The sequence below is a fragment of the Paroedura picta genome, chromosome 18 (genome assembly GCF_049243985.1).
Source record: "Paroedura picta isolate Pp20150507F chromosome 18, Ppicta_v3.0, whole genome shotgun sequence".
Classification (NCBI taxonomy): Eukaryota; Metazoa; Chordata; class Lepidosauria; order Squamata; family Gekkonidae; genus Paroedura; species Paroedura picta.
Window position 1 is genome coordinate 6360102 of NC_135386.1, and position 12562 is coordinate 6372663.

The following is a 12562-nucleotide window of genomic DNA, read 5'->3' on the forward strand; positions in this document are numbered from 1 at the left end:
GGGGAGGATGCCAGGTTGTTCAGGCGCATGTAATGTGCCTTCGCGCTTTTTTCAGAGAAGCTGGCATCCTTCCACCCTCGTCACGTGCAACACATTCCCCGGTTGCTGAAACCAACTGATTCGGGGGACAAAAATAAGATGATGAATTGAATGTCATTATGACTCAGGCAGATCAATGGGAGCTGGACATTTCCCAGAATTACGGCTCAGCGCCATGCTACAGAGATCAGCAGCTTGGGAGAAAATGACTACTTGGGGTGGTGGGGCGGTGGTGGTTGATTCTATGGCATTTTCCCCAGGAATTCTGGCCCCTCTCCAAACCCCATGCTTTTGAGGCAAATTGGGTTGCCAGGACTGGAGAAGGCAGAGTTTGGGAATAATGCCATAAAGCCCCTTCTCCCAAGCTGCCATTTTCTCGAGGGGATCTGATCTCTGTAGGTGAATTGAACTTTCAGGAGAATTCCAGGCCCTGCCTTTAAACTGGGAACCTAAACAAGGCTCTATTCTCCACTCCCCCGGAATGTCCTAACTCTCAGCTTGCAACTCTACAGATTAGTGACTGGCGTACATTTTTTCCGTGATAAAGGCTAAGAAACCAAAACGCACAATTCATGTGTTGCTTTTTTATGGCGCTACAAGATTCTTTTGTTTTCTTCTCCCCCGGAACAAGTCTGAGGGTGTCTCCGGGAGGCAGGGAAAGGACCTGAGGTGTGAAATGCTGACAACTATGTATGCTTTTTTTAGAGCCTCTTGTGGCGCAGAGTGGTAAGGCAGCCGTCTGAAAGCTTTGCCCATGAGGCTGGGAGTTCAATCCCAGCAGCCGGCTCAAGGCTGACTCAGCCTTCCATCCTTCCGAGGTCGGTAAAATGAGTACCCAGCTTGCTGGGGGGTAAACGGTAATGACTGGGGAAGGCACTGGCAAACCACCCCGTATTGAGTCTGCCAAGAAAACGCTAGAGGGCGTCACCCCAAGGGTCAGACATGACTCAGTGCTTGCACAGGGGATACCTTTACCTTTACCTTTATGTATGCTTTAGATGAGACAAGAAGGGCAGCTTGTGACATCCTGACCAAGATATCATGCGTAACCTGAGAAAGAGGTTTAAGAGGGTGGTAAGCCCTCTGTTGGGAGTGAGCGACTCAGCTTGATTGGCCGTTGGGGTGCTGCATCAGTTGTGCATAGATGCTTCTCTTCATCTTAACCTGGGAGCTACCCTATGATAATTTAATAAAAATATTTTTAGCTCTGACCTGTCCTCTCTTGCTTTGTCCTTTCACTCTTACCACATGGCCTTCTTTGGAGACAAGCATCTCTTCAAGTCTCTGGTACAGAGACGATGCTCTCCTACTCCCTCACACAGCTGGACAAGCTGTGACAGGGGAAATATTCTTCAGACAAGGCCTCTTTCCTCTTGACTGCAACCTGAATGTGATCTGGATCCATCTGAAGAAATGTAACTTTACCTTTTTTTCTCGGGAGATTTATTCACTACACTCAGTCTCATGCTTCTAAGATTGGGCAAAACTCTGCGAGATTAAGAGAAAGGTTTTTATACCCGTATTTTGGCTACTGCACTTTGCTCACATTCTGAGAAGACGAGGTTAACTGGAAAAGACAATCTTGCTATGAAAAGAGGTGAAGGCAGCAGGAAAAGAGGAAGACCCAGCAGGAGATGGATTGAATCCATCAAGGAAGGCACGGCCTTCTGTCTGAAAGACCCGAGCAAGGCTGTTAAGTATTGGACATTTGGGAAGACGTTAATTCCCAGAGTCACCCTAAGTTGGAAGTGACTTGACAGCACCTGGCACCCATGTAGAAGAAAGGCCCAAAAGAGGTTTCCCAGTGGATTTATCTGCATGACAGCATGGCATCTTTTTAAAAACTGCAAGGATGTTCTGAAAAAACACATGCTTTGCTTTGTCCGGCATCCCCCTTCCCCTTGGCAAGATGATGACGTCTTCTTTGCTATTTTGATTCGAGCTTTCTGACAGATACATAAATGTAGCCTTAGAAAACTCAAAGCAAAAGAAACCAAGCAAACTATAATTCTGGAAGGGCAGCTGCATTTGGAAACAGCAGCTGTAATGAACAACTGCCTCGTGCCTTAAAAATGAGATTCTATTCTGAGAAACATTTATCTGAGACCCCATTTCATCAAAGATGTCTAAGGCAAGGGTGGCCAGACTGTGGCTCTCCAGATGTCCATGGACTACAATTCTCATGAGCCCCTGCCAGTGCTGGCAGGGGCTCATGAGAATTGTAGTGCATGGACATCTGGAGAGCCACAGATTTGCGACCCCTGGTCTAATGGGTCCTGACCAGGTAAGTGTAAGGTCAGGAAGACAAAACATCTTAAACAGCTGTTTTAAAAGGTCATGAAATACAGAAGCCACTGGCTGAAACACAATGATAAAAATACAAAGGTGACTCAGGAAGTACAGAGTGCACTAAATGTCAGTGTCCTTAGGTTTGCTGAATTTAGCTCATATCTGAAATCCTAGGTTATACTAGAAGAAGAGTTAGGTTTTATGCCCCACTTCTCACTGCCTGAAGGAGTCTCAAAGTGGCTTGCAATCGCCTTCCCTACCTCTCCCCCACAACAGACAGACACCCTGTGAAGTACGTGGGGTGGAGAGGTAAAATGGCTTCTCCTAAATGCAGACATATAACATTAGAAAGCTTACACTTGCCTGTAAGTCTGGTGGGTTTCTAATAAAACTTTATTTGCTTATTTTATTTCATTTGCATTCTGTCTTTCTCAAAACTCTTGTACCAACGGGATTAAGAGGCAGCTAAAGTCGGGTTTTATCTGGAAAAGGAACGCCTCTTATTTAAATTTCAGCTTTGCTTGTTCCGAATGACTCAGAATAAGCACACACTGTCTTTCTTCTCGGACTATGCTCTTCAATAAGCAGGTAGTACTGAAATTATATGCTTGAATGCTGGAATTAAAATAAATGAAATTCCCCTGCCTGTTCAAAATTTACCGTATTAGGGAGAAGACTAGGCTAGAACCGACACTGTATGAGGAAAGGTTGAGAGAGCTTGGTCTGATTAGTCTGGAGAGGAGACAACTAAGAGGTGATAGGATAACCATCTTCAAGTAATTGAAGGTCAGTCACATAGAGGATGGAGCAGAGTTGTTTTCTGTTGGCCCAGAGGGTCAGACCAGAACCAGTGGCTTGAAATTACTTCAAAAGAATTTTTGGTTAAACATCCGGAAGAAGTTCCTGACAGTCAGAGTGGTTTCTCAGTGGAACAGGCTTCCTCGGGAGGTGGTGGGTTCTTCTTCTTTGGAAGTTTTTAAGCAGAGGCTGGAGAGCCATCTGACAGACATGCTCATTCTGTGAGCTTAGGCAGATTGTGAGTGGGTGGGAAGAAGGGATTGTGTCCATACAATCCTTGTACCTTTTCCTTGCGTGCCCAGGCAAATGCCAATCACCACTTCGGGGTTGGGTGGAAAATTTCCTCTAGGCCAGACTGGACAGGGATTATGGTTTGGGACGGGGCATCATCTGGGCATGGAACTGGAGTCACTGTGGGTGGGCAGGTAGTTGTGAGTTTCCTGCATGGTGCAGGGGGTTGGACTAGATGACCCTGAAGACCCGTTCCAGCTCCATGATTCTATTTTTCCTTATCATGGGTACAGGGAAAAGTTTTGTTTTTCAGTGTAGGGGAACATTCACGCTGTTCTAAAATGCTGCAGACCTCCTCATGAGCTGTACCGCTATCCTGAATGTGCATTTCAGTCCCAAGTCAAAGCATCTGTAATTAAGTGGTGCACGTCAGGTTTTTATAACCAGGCTGCATCGGAAAAAAGTTGCCTTGAGGATAATCCACCCCAGCAGAAAGTCCAAAACGGTGTCCAGAACAGCTGCTGGAATCCACATGCTGTCTGATGTCCCGTTTTGAGACGAAAAGCTTACCGACTCATTGTCTGCCAATGCCACTTTAAAACCAAGCCAAAAAAGCTACCCAGATATCCACAGGAACAGACCCGTGTGGGTCCGTGTCTGTGTACTATATGGGGAGTTCTGTACTCTCTCCTCTGCACGGAATGTTCTATCCTCAGATCAGATAGGAGCAAATAAAATCCTATCAGGGCCATTTTAAACACGCTCCCTCCTCCTGCGTTTTAAAGCAAAACTTTTATATCTGGGCTAAAGCCAAGCCCACTTGCAATAATTCAAGAGGGAGCTGGAACTACCCAGCTCTGTCACAATATTTGCACAAAAGTCTGCTAGCAATAGTTGTTGCCACGAGTTGTGGGGAAAATCACTAGAATTTAGTAGACTGGGGAAATTCCAGGGGGATTTTTTCTTTCTTTCGATGAATACAGGATGGAACCTCCAAATTGGCCCTTGCCTATCAAATGTGTGGGTCAAACAGCAGTGCAGGAAGTTGCCTTCACGATCTAGCTGAGGAGGGTGGAATTTCCTGGTGGCATCTGGTGGTCATTGTTAGAAAGGAAACAAATCGCAGGCCCATTTGGGTCATGGGTCTGATCCTGCAAGGCACTGAGATGAGCAGCAGAGTACCCAGGGGAAGCTCATTGGGCTTGAGCAGGATAGAAGGAGGGAAACCAGGTTATACTTTTAAACAGTGGGTACATATTCCGTGGCGGCGTAGCGAATTCACAGAGTAATCTAACTTTAACAAATGTAAGCTAAATTACAGAGGATGAGGGAGCAGAATTATAACCACAACTGTAGGCACTACACTGGGCCTCCTCCCATTTCCTCTCCCCCTTCTTATGGGAGCGTAGTTGCCCTTGTTGTTGTTGTTGTTATGTGCGAAGTCGTGTCCGACCCATCGTGACCCCATGGACAATGATCCTCCAGGCCTTCCTGTCCTCTACCATTCCCCGGAGTCCATTTAAGTTTGCACCTACTGCTTCAGTGACTCCATCCATCCACCTCATTCTCTGTCGTCCCCTTCTTCTTTGGCCCTCGATCTCTCCCAGCATTATAGTAGTTGCCCTAGAGAAGGGCTTTTGCTCAGGCCAGCTTTTTTCCACCTTTTGATCTTGCAGCATTAGGCTCCGGGAGTGATTGTGACCCTTCTATCGTCCTTCATCCATTCTATCCCCTGCATTCTTAATTTTTCTTCTGTGACCTCTGCAAGTCTGGGGGCGACATCCGGCATTTCCCCCCTGCAACTGATAACTCTTCTCTTGTGACCAACACGTGTGTGTGTGTGTGCGTGCACAAACAGATAGGTACACAAGTCTGTAAGCCCATATCAAAGTTTGTCAAATGCCATTCTCTCGCTCAACTATGATGAGCAGAAACAGCACCAGGTGACCAGGCGGGAAAGTACTTCTTGTGAACTCAGAAAGGGAATTTAGGTTCCCTTGATTGTGGCTCTTCTACAATGGACGTCCATTCTGAGCAAACGGGATAGTAAATGTTCCTTCCGTGCTGGTCTGGTGATAAATGTTTATCCTTGTGGACTTCTTTACAAGGCTGCCTTGTTATTTTGCCTACAAACAAGAAAGGGCTAAGTGCTGAGATCTTTTACATGGGAAATCCCCAGCCACTTATAATTCTAAACTCCTGAATATTTTGTAAGATTTCCACACAGGCTTTAAACATGTCTAGACTGGAGAGGGAGGGGGGGGGAAACACCCTAATGCTATTTCCATAGTGGCATAATCTCCAGCCTGAAATTGCCTTTATGCCTCATGTAGCTTTAAAGTATAGTTTGCAACAATTAAATTAAGCCCCTGGAAAGTATGCACAGACCACAATTGCTGTGCAATTAACATTCTGCATTCTCCCAGTAATGCCTAGTCATCTAAGGTCTAGTTAGGGAATAAAGAAGGGGGAAAAGGGAGGGGGAGTTGAGCCAGGTTTTTAAGTGAAAATAACCTGAGCTCCCCCCCCCCCCCTGCCGCCCCACCTCCGAGACCTGAACGCACTTTCTGAATTGTGAGGATTTGCTTCAGCGTTTAGACCGCAGCTTCTAGTCTTACGCAACTTCGCGATATCGCATTCAATTACGCAGATGCTAAAAGTTCAATTGTGTTTTCAAGGAAACGCTCGGTTCCATTTCCAAGAAAAACGAGGAGTTCACACCAGCGACGGCCAAAAAGGTAATTCGCATTAGGCCCTTGTATAGAAACGGGAGAGCGGATATCAATTAAGAAGAGAAACAGCTAAAAAGGAACGGCCAGATGTTTCACCTGCATCGCAAGTAAATGTCTGTGACGCAGCAGTGGCCATTTCCCTTTGGCAATTGTGCCTGTCCAAAGTACATTTGTGCTCAATCTTTGGAGTATTTGTATCAGGAGAAAGCATATCGGTTTCTCTAGGCAGCTGGCTGATTATATACAAGGCTTATTTTGTGCTCATACCTAGAGTTGCTCTGATCCCCATCGATTCTACCACTAGGAACATCGGTGGGTTTCCCCACAAGGTGTCAGCATTCTATACCAGTGGCTGAGTACATGTTAAACACTGGCAAATCACTTTCATCTTATAGGTAAAAGGTAAAGGTATCCCCTGTGCAAGCACCGAGTCATGTCTGACCCTTGGGGTGATGCCCTCCAGCGTTTTCATGGCAGACTCAATACGGGGTGGTTTGCCAGTGCCTTCCCCAGTCATTACCGTTTACCCCCCAGCAGCAAGCTGGGTACTCATTTTACCGACCTCGGAAGGATGGAAGGCTGAGTCAACCTTGAGCCGGCTGCTGGGATTGAACCCCCAGCCTCATGGGCAAAGCTTTCAGACAGCTGCCTTACCACTCTGCGCCACAAGAGGCTCATGACCCTATAACTTATAGTGACCCTATAACTTAATGTTCTCCAAGGTTTGCTTCACAACCTAGCAAACTGAGGGTCGTGGCTTACCTTCTAGCAGGGGTGACCAAACTGGATTTCCAAATGCACATGGACTACAATTACCATGAGTCCCTGTCAACAGGTGGTGCCAGGGGTTCATGATCATTGTAGTCTGTGGACATCTGGAGAGCCACAATGTGGCCATCCCCGGCTTTATGGAGTCAACTTATCTCATGTTGGGCCTTCCTCTTTTCCTGCTGCCTTCTCATATTTTATAAGTTTGGTTTACATACCTGTTTTCCCATGTCTTCACATTGTACTAGGATGCCTTTTGTTACCACCTTGGTCCCCCGGGGAAGAGCAGAAACCCACCGCACAGGGTTGTCGGGAAGTTGAATGGAGTGGTAGACACAATTCCACTAGATTCCCACCAATATCCCTCTTTACAAAAATAAGCATTCTTTGCCACAGAAGTGAAAGCAGGAAAGAAGATGAATAGGGAGTGCACAATAGCAGGTTGACCACCGACCGAGCACTTTCACAGAAAGGATCTCAGGGAGCAGGTGATGGAAAATATCTTTCTCTGTCTATAATGCTGGATAGCTGTTATCCATTAGAGCAAAGAAGGCTGTTACAGCAATTTAGCACAATGCTTAAGATCAAGGATCCCCAACCTTGTTCAGCCTGAATGTACTTCTGGATTTTGACAACAGGAAGTGCTCCCTCCCTGTGCAGGCCTGTAAAAAGTCTGCCGGGACATATCTTGTAGCTGTCCCTTGGAGGACTGGTGACAGTTGGATATGGGGGTCGGGCTGGGAGGTGTGTAGTGGGTTATCCTGTTGTCTTGCTGTTAAAATAAAGTGGATGCCATGGATGGGCTATCTCACAGCTAGCTGCAAAATGGCTGCCAGGGAGGTGGTGCAGACACTCAATTACAAAATGGCTGCAATGGAATGGGTGGACAGCCAACGACAAAATGGCTGCCATGGAGGGGGCATGGCCAGCCAACTACAAAATGGCTGCTAGGGAAGGGGTGTAGAAAGCAAATTACAAAATGGCTGCCAGGTATGGCCAGCCAATTACAAAATGGATGCCAGGGAGAGGGTGTGGACAGCCTATTACAGAATACCTACCAAGGAGGGGGTGCTGCCAGCCAACTACAAAATGGCTGCCAGGGTAGGGGTGCTGCCAGCCAATTACAAAATGCGTGCCATGGAGGGGGTGTGAACAGCCAATTACAAAATGGCTGCTAGGGAGGGGGTGTGAACAGCTAATTAAAAATGGCTGCCAGAGAGGGGGTGTGGACAGCCAACAACAAAATGTCTGCCATAGAGGGTGTGTGGTGTAGCCTACAACAAAATGTCTGCCACGGAGGGGGTGTGGTGTTGCCACGTATAAAATGGCTGCCATTAATTGTGGGGCCTATATTTGCTTTAAACTGAACATTCTTTTACCATGGAGGCAGCTGCTTTTGAATAAATTCTCCATGCACCCTTTTCTGAAGCACCAAGGGAGGACAAAGGAAAGCTAGGATTGGCTCTTCACTTTGGGGGAGTGGGAAGCAGCATGACTGGTCTCTCCCCTTAACCCACCTCACAGGATTGTTGTGAGGAAAGAAATGTGAAGATAAGCTTGCCTGCCCAGTACATCTTCTGATTATTTGGTCCTTTGGAACCTCTTTTGTACGCCACTTACAGATGCTTCTCTAGGTTGAAATGTGGCTTCAAAATGCTCAGGCTTGGCCAATAAATACAAAAGAGGACCCAGTCCTCTCCACCCCTGGCTGGCCAAGCAGCAGCTTCAGGCCATGGCAGTCAGCAGGCCAGCCCCACAGCCAAAAAGCCGTTCCAAACACTGCTCTTGCAGGTTGCCAGCTGGTTTGGGAAATTCCTGGAGGTTTGGTGGAGAAGGCAGGGTTTGGGGAAGGAAGGTGCCGCAGCACACAGCCCGCCCACTGAGGCAGCCATCTTCTTCAGAATTTGGGCCTAAACGTAGCCTTTTTCTCCTCAGGAATTGACCTCTGCTGTCCGGAGAGCCAGTGAAATTCCAGATTTCCAGGCCTTGCCTGGAGGTTGGCAACCCAAAAATCTCCCTCACCCTGCGTCTGCCTCTTGGCTTCACCCCCAGCTGCTTTTGCTTCCGTTTAGGACCCTCAGCTTCCTGCCTGAGGCGAAAACCCTTTGCCAAGAGGTAGCAAAAAGCACAAGTGGTGGATCCCATCCCTGAATGCCCCTTTGTATTTTTTTAAAAAAGAAAATAATTGTGCAAAGTGACACACATCAGAGGGAACTTTCTGCATGCCGGTTTCGCGTTTTAACTTGAAGAGAGGGATTCTTAATTTGGGACGCCCCCCCCCCCACAGCCTGCAGTGAGACAGTCCTTTCTAGCCCCTTGCCGCCCCCCCCCCCCCCGTGAAGCTGTAAGGTGATGGTTGCAAACCAGGTAGGAGAACGGGCTGAACCATTCCAGACTACAGGGGGGGGGGGGGTGGAGGGCATCCGGAGTTTTCCTGCATTGATCACTCCCTAGGAGGAGAGAACTGGTCAAGCCGGCCAAGAACTAGGCTGTGCGTCTTTTATTTGGAGGGAGCTTGTACACAAGCGATTGATGCTAATCGGACACCCCCAATTGCGGCACCAGGTGGTAAAATCCGCTCTGCTAGGTATATAAGCCGAGCCGCTGGCTCCCAAGCAATTTGGGTTGTAGAAAGGTGCAATAGGATTACTGATTATTTATTGTGTGGTGTGTATATAGGGTTGCCAGCTCTGGGTTGGGAGATACCTGGAGACTTTGGGGGTGGACGGGATTTGGGGCAAGGGGGCACTTCAGTGGAGTATAATGCTATGGAGTCGACCCTCCAAGGAAGTGAGCTATAATTCCAGGGGATCCCTGGACTGGCATCCCTACATGTGTAGTACAGCCAGGAGATCTAAGGCTTATCTGGCAGCCAAGCAAGGGACGTTCAGTGGTGGTTTGCCATTTCCTGGCTCCTCTTCTTGGAGGAGCTAGCACCCAAATCCATCCAAATGCTAGCCAGGGTCGGCCCTGCTTACCTGTGCGTTCTGCCTTCCATGGAAGGTTGAAAATGCAAATATGACTTCCAACCACATTACATTTCCAAACATCTGAGAGAGGGGTAGGTAAGGCAGGTGTGTGTGTGTGTTTTTTAAAGCATTTGGCTGAGGGCAAGGGCTGCCAACTTCCAGGTGAGTCCTGGAGATCTCCCAGAATTACAGATGTACTCCAGACTATAGAAATCGGTTCCCCTGGAGAAAATAGTGTCTTTAGAAGGACTACTGTGCCCTGCTGAGATATTTCCCCTCTCCAGGCTTGACTCCCAAATTTGCAGGTGTTTTTGAACTCAGAGCTACCAAGCCATGGTATTTCGGGGGAACTTTTTTGCCATTGCTGCTCTCACAACTGAGAAATCTCCCACCCACAATAAACTTTCCTGGGTTTCCCCAGAAATCAGCTTGAAAACCAACCATTCTTTGCCAACGCACACCCAGTCCGACTAACAGCTCTCAATACTTCTTTCCTTACCATGTAACGCTTTCCATCATCTTGAGAAGGGCTATCCGAGCAGCTATAGGCTACAATATTCAGTCACCTCTGCCTTTTAAATAAATCACACGAAAGGTCAGCTTGTTTGCGAAGGACTGGGGAAAAAACAGTGCTATCAGGCATAAAATCTGGAACGCACAAGACTGAGAGGCCCAGAATAAGTTTTCCTTGTGTGTGTGTGGTTTTCCCAAGCAATCCAGTGCAAGAAAAGTAAAGCAGAGAAAAACAAGAGAGAGCGACTCCAGTCATGCTATGCTCCCTTTCTACCCTGTTCCTTCCCTCCAGGACATGCAACTCCCTGTACAGATTGCAGCAGGAGCCCACCAAAAACTGAAACACGCAGGGGATATAATAGGGAGAGTGTTTCATGTTCATCTGAAGACTGACAGCCTGGGGAGGAGGCCAGCGTGGTGCCATTGGCTGCCTTGGATTGGCACTGACGGCCTCCTTCAACGGCGAACGGAAGGTTCCGGCGGCTCACAAACAAACACAACATTTCCCTCGTGTGTGGGCTATCTTATCGCTTTCGAGAACATCTAAACATCGTTCCAGTGTCCCGGCCGAAGTACGGAGTTCGCCACTTTAAGGAAGTTACCTTGAACATTCTGCCTCTTATCTGGCCATCGCGTTTGGATTCTGTGTCTGTCGCACCTCACGCTCTGCCCCATCTCTTCCCCCTTTCTCAGCACCGTATCTTCTTTCCCCTTTGCCCTGTCTGTCTGACGGGCTCGCTGAGTTGGAACAGGAATCTTGTCAGAACTCAATGTTCCAGGGGAGCTCCAAAAGTTAACCTAAGCCAGGATGGATCACCTCTGGCGGGGACCGTATTATCTGCTACCGAGGGAATATTCAAGGACAGGAAGCAATATTAGACAATTTCATCGGCGAACTTTTGAAACTGCTGCCTTATACGCACGTGGGATTATTGGTCTCAGCAAGAGGGTAGCCAGCAACACCTCTTAAAGATTAACATTTAAACACTTTAAAGCAGCAGTTCTCAACCTGGGGGTCATGACCCATGGGGGTGTCGATTGACCCTTTCCCCAGGGGTCACCGAAGCTGCCGGGCCGCTACCGCACCACTGCCACGGTGGCAGCCTCAGCAACCCAAAGCGGGTCGCGGCATTAGGAGGGTTGAATACCACTGCTTTAAAGACTACCACCTGAAGACATGGTCCAGCAGGACTCTTCTTGTGTTCTTAGGAAGGCCAAGGCCTACATGCCCTGCTGTTGTGGCCCTCCAGAGGAACTGTGTGAGACAGGAGGCTGGGCTAGATGGACCCCTGGTCTGATCCAGCAGGGCTCTTTTCACGTTCTTTTTTTATCTCCCCTTGGGAAGAAATTGTTCTACAGTTTTATCAAGCCCCTGGCTCCACAGGAAAAAAAAAAGGGGGGGGGGCTTCTTCCTGCTACAAATCTGTCCATGGCAGGGCTAGATCTTAATCTTAAAACACTGCCTCCAAAGTGAGGAGGCTGCTATTTCTGTGGTGGGGAACAATAAACCACAGTGGAACAGCCATGACAGAATAGTAGATCTAAGCCAGCCACTAGGAAGAGAGAATGGACCCTTGAAACATGGCCAAGAATTGTCCGGTGGAAGGGGGGAAATCGCCTGAGGGAATGCCTGAACTTTTACAGGGTGTGACACTTGCGAAAAAGGAAGTCACAAGGAGAGGTCCTCAAGCATCTTGACGGCACATGAGTTTAGGGTCCGCTGAGTGAAATGGAGGAAATTCCTGTGCTGATCTGATGCAAGGGTGTGGCGCAGGGCAGCAGCAGGCAAATTTCGGAAGGGATGCTGAGGGAGGGTGTGATCTGACTCTGACCCAGCCTGGGGATTCCCCTTACTTAGACCAAAACTTGGGGGAGAGGCAGGGAATTTAGCTGCTCATGTGATTGGGAAACATTCTCAATTCTAGCCCATAGTTAACTTCACGGGTGGTGCTTTGAGATCCTTGGAGGAAACCCGCAGCACTCCTCTCTCTTTTTACTCCTTTAAAAACATCAGAAGAGCCCTGCTGGATCAGACCAATGGTTCATCTAGTCCAGCATCCTGTCTCACACAGTGGCCAACCAGTTCCCCTGGAGGGCCAACAGCAGGGCAGAGAGGCTGAGGCCTTCTAAGAACATCAGAAGAGCCCTGCTGGATCAAATATTCCACCTAATCCAGCATCCTGTTCCACAAACTGGCTAACTAGTTCCTCCGGGGAGTCAACA